Consider the following 4,000-nt stretch of genomic DNA (forward strand, 5'->3'; position numbering starts at 1 on the left):
AAGGTTTTTCCACCAACATAGAAGAGGATTCTTTACTGTTAGGGCAGTGAGAATCTGGAATTGCTTGCCTGAGGAGGTGGTGATGGCGAACTCAGTCGAGGGGTTCAAGAGAGGCCTGGATGTCTTCCTGGAGCAGAACAATATTGTATCATACAATTATTAGGTTCTGTAGAAGGATGTAGATCTGGGTATTTATTATGATGGAATATAGGCTGAACTGGATGGACAAATGTCTTTTTTCGGCCTTACTAACTATGTTACTATGTTACTATGTTACTATGTATTTTGTATGCAAAATCCTTCCCGGGTAAAGGCCTGGCTATTCACTGCTTGCGTCGAGAAACACGTGATGGTGTCTCCGCAGCTTCTTTACTTGCATCTGCATATTTCCCATAAGGGATGGGGGCAGTGTTCTGGAATCACTGTGTTGAGAAACACGTGATGGTGTCTCCGCGGTGTTGGATGTTTTGGTCTCCCCGAGGCCAATCATCTGTGCCTTTATAGCCTTTTTACTAGGCACTGCTCCTAATAGCCAGATTCCTACTCCACACTGATGAGGGGCAAAAACCCCGAAACAGCTGTCTGTGGATGGATACCATGCTTGGCATAGGTGGCTTTCCTTCATAGGATGCTGCCCTTCCCGTGGTTGTTCCTTCCCGGGGAAAGGCCTGGCTATTCACTGCTTGCGTCAAGAAACACGTGATGGTGTCTCCGCAGCTTCTTTACTTGCATCTGCATATTTCCCATAAGGGATGGGGGCAGTGTTCTGGAATCACTGTGTTGAGAAACACGTGATGGTGTCTCCGCGGTGTTGGATGTTTTGGTCTCCCCGAGGCCAATCATCTGTGCCTTTATAGCCTTTTTACTAGGCACTGCTCCTAATAGCCAGATTCCTACTCCACACTGATGAGGGGCAAAAACCCCGAAACAGCTGTCTGTGGATGGATACCATGCTTGGCATAGGTGGCTTTCCTTCATAGGATGCTGCCCTTCCCGTGGTTGTTCCTTCCCGGGGAAAGGCCTGGCTATTCACTGCTTGCGTCGAGAAACACGTGATGGTGTCTCCGCAGCTTCTTTACTTGCATCTGCATATTTCCCATAAGGGATGGGGGCAGTGTTCTGGAATCACTGTGTTGAGAAACACGTGATGGTGTCTCCGCGGTGTTGGATGTTTTGGTCTCCCCGAGGCCAATCATCTGTGCCTTTATAGCCTTTTTACTAGGCACTGCTCCTAATAGCCAGATTCCTACTCCACACTGATGAGGGGCAAAAACCCCGAAACAGCTGTCTGTGGATGGATACCATGCTTGGCATAGGTGGCTTTCCTTCATAGGATGCTGCCCTTCCCGTGGTTGTTCCTTCCCGGGGAAAGGCCTGGCTATTCACTGCTTGCGTCGAGAAACACGTGATGGTGTCTCCGCAGCTTCTTTACTTGCATCTGCATATTTCCCATAAGGGATGGGGGCAGTGTTCTGGAATCACTGTGTTGAGAAACACGTGATGGTGTCTCCGCGGTGTTGGATGTTTTGGTCTCCCCGAAGCCAATCATCTGTGCCTTTATAGTATTTTGTATGGCCTCCATGATTTTTAAGGACAGCAGAAAGTCTTCTAGGCATGGAGTACGCAAGTTGGTGACATATGACAACGTCTATCTTTTTTCATTCTTCAAGAACAACCTCTTTTATAGCCCGGATGATGGATGGAGAGTGATGTTCAACTTGTCTCTTCAGAATTCCCCATAAGTGTTTCAATTGGTCTCAGATCAGGAAATATACTTGGTTACTAAATCATTTTCAACCTTTGCAATCTTAGGGACCTTGCCCTCTTAACCTAAGTTAAATTTCTAGGTCCGCCCTTACTACTGACTACATTTCACCATCCTATTTTAAAAGTTTGGTTGGAAATATTACAGAAGTTATGTATTAATAACACAGGCAGCCTCCACAAGTGCTCTGCATAACAGTGATATAAAAGATTGTAGGCCCCAAAGGGCTATGGCCCTAAATAAAAGAATACTGATATTTCAATTCTATATGAAAAGGGTCATTAGAATAACAAAGTTAGTTTTCCTAAATCTATGTCCATAGCTAAACAAAATGTCTGGTCTCTATGAAAGCCCCGACAGGCCAAGTGATAAAGTGGACAAGGCTAGGGTGGTGAAACATCTATAGTTTATGATTTCCTGTAGCCATGGGTTGGAGGCACTTACTTATGAATTAAAGTCTCTCTATATGATTAAATACACAATACTGGCTGCATCTTAAGCAGTGATATTCTATTTTCCATTCAGTGTAGATAGTTGCAGTATTTGTCTTTTTAATCTGTAAATGTATGAATTTAGAAAATGTCATCCTGATTTATGCTCACATCAAAGTTACTCTTGAAAGTGAATGCAGATGGGACTTCTTTTCATATTAACAGCCAATAATACGGCCTGTGGCTTCATTTTCATTGTGGTGCAAGCACAAACTGTTCCTCTCCCTGTGACAGCATGTGAGATGATAATATTAAAGGTAATCTTTGCTCGTTGTAGCTTTATTACATGAGCCGGTGTTTCTTTTGAAATAGTAAGCATATCTCAGCACAAATGTATTAGCATTGGAAAAACAGATATATAGTAGGTAACTAGCGGTCTAATAAACAATTGGGTTGTCCTAGTAGACCTCTCCAGATATCATCCATACTTTTGGGGACAATAAGGCTGTTTTTGCATGGTTATAAATTAGTCAGAATTTGCATTACTTGGCAAAAACAAGAATACAGTTAGAGCATTTTCTAAAATTACACACTTATCTGTGAGATATGTTGATGCAGTAAACTGTGATTCAACATTTTATAATTTTCTGCATGAAGATGTTTTTCGGCAACATGGTATAGTTAGCACGTGGTGTGCTACATGTTGTCGTTTTTTTCTTTGTAGATTCCACCTGAGTCATCATTAGTTTGGTCCAGAAGTGGCATTCACACATGGAGCCAGTATTATAAATGGCACATGGTAGATAGGGATTCTGTAGCGTATATTGTATTGGAGCCCAGATGCTTTAAGTTAAACTTCTGGGTCTCATTTCTGTCTTTGGCTCGCAAATGTTGATTAAAAAGTAATGATATTAATTTTGCTCATATGGTAAAATGTTCCAGAATGACTTAAATTATAATTTCAGTCCATATGATTTCTGAAATTGGCAATTGTCATAAACATAGAATATATGGAATTTTGATATTTATCTATTTTTCATATGTTAAATATGCATGTTTGGTTGCATTTACGCATCTGACTCTCATTGTCTGAGTAGGTGTAATACAGGTAACCGAATGCAACACACAGAAAATGCAAGGCAGGGACAGTCAGTAAACGATATAACACTGTTTAAATACAACAGTAATTTACAGCAATCCTGGACAGCTAGTAATATTAACAAGGTTAATCAAACAATGAACCAGAATGCTGCAAGGAGCAGATTAGCAACAGAACTTCTTCACTGTGCAATACTAAAGTTCTCTGCTCGAAGGTTGTTTACCCATTCACGAGATTTACCATGTAGGTGCTCCATCTCTCTCCCCCCGGAATTTTGGTCCTAGGCCACTAGGCCACAAGTCTCTCTCTGTCGTAGTCTATTAATGTGCGTTGAGCCTCCCACGCCCTAAACAGCCCCCTTCCAATCTGTCATCTTAACTCAGGCAAACCTAGGTATCGTATGTCTAGGCTGGAAGTGACGGCCCTGCTTATTAGCACCACCTCACTGTGGTCGTAGTCGTACCTTCTGTGATGTCACCTCCTCAAGGATAGTGACGGCTTGGCTGTCGGCTAATATATGCTGGGCCAGAGCAGAGAGGACTGGGACTTGAATTTTGATTGCCGAAGTCCAGCCTCTGGTATGTCTCAAATGTGATCTGACCCTTAACAGGCAGTGTCCAGCATTCCATTGGTGTAGATTTCCCACTGAGGTCAATCATGCTGGCCTCCACGCCATCCCGGGTCCACTCCTTCTTCCCTCTTGCT

The sequence above is a fragment of the Ranitomeya imitator genome, chromosome 6, assembly GCF_032444005.1.
Source record: "Ranitomeya imitator isolate aRanImi1 chromosome 6, aRanImi1.pri, whole genome shotgun sequence".
Lineage (NCBI taxonomy): Eukaryota > Metazoa > Chordata > Amphibia > Anura > Dendrobatidae > Ranitomeya > Ranitomeya imitator.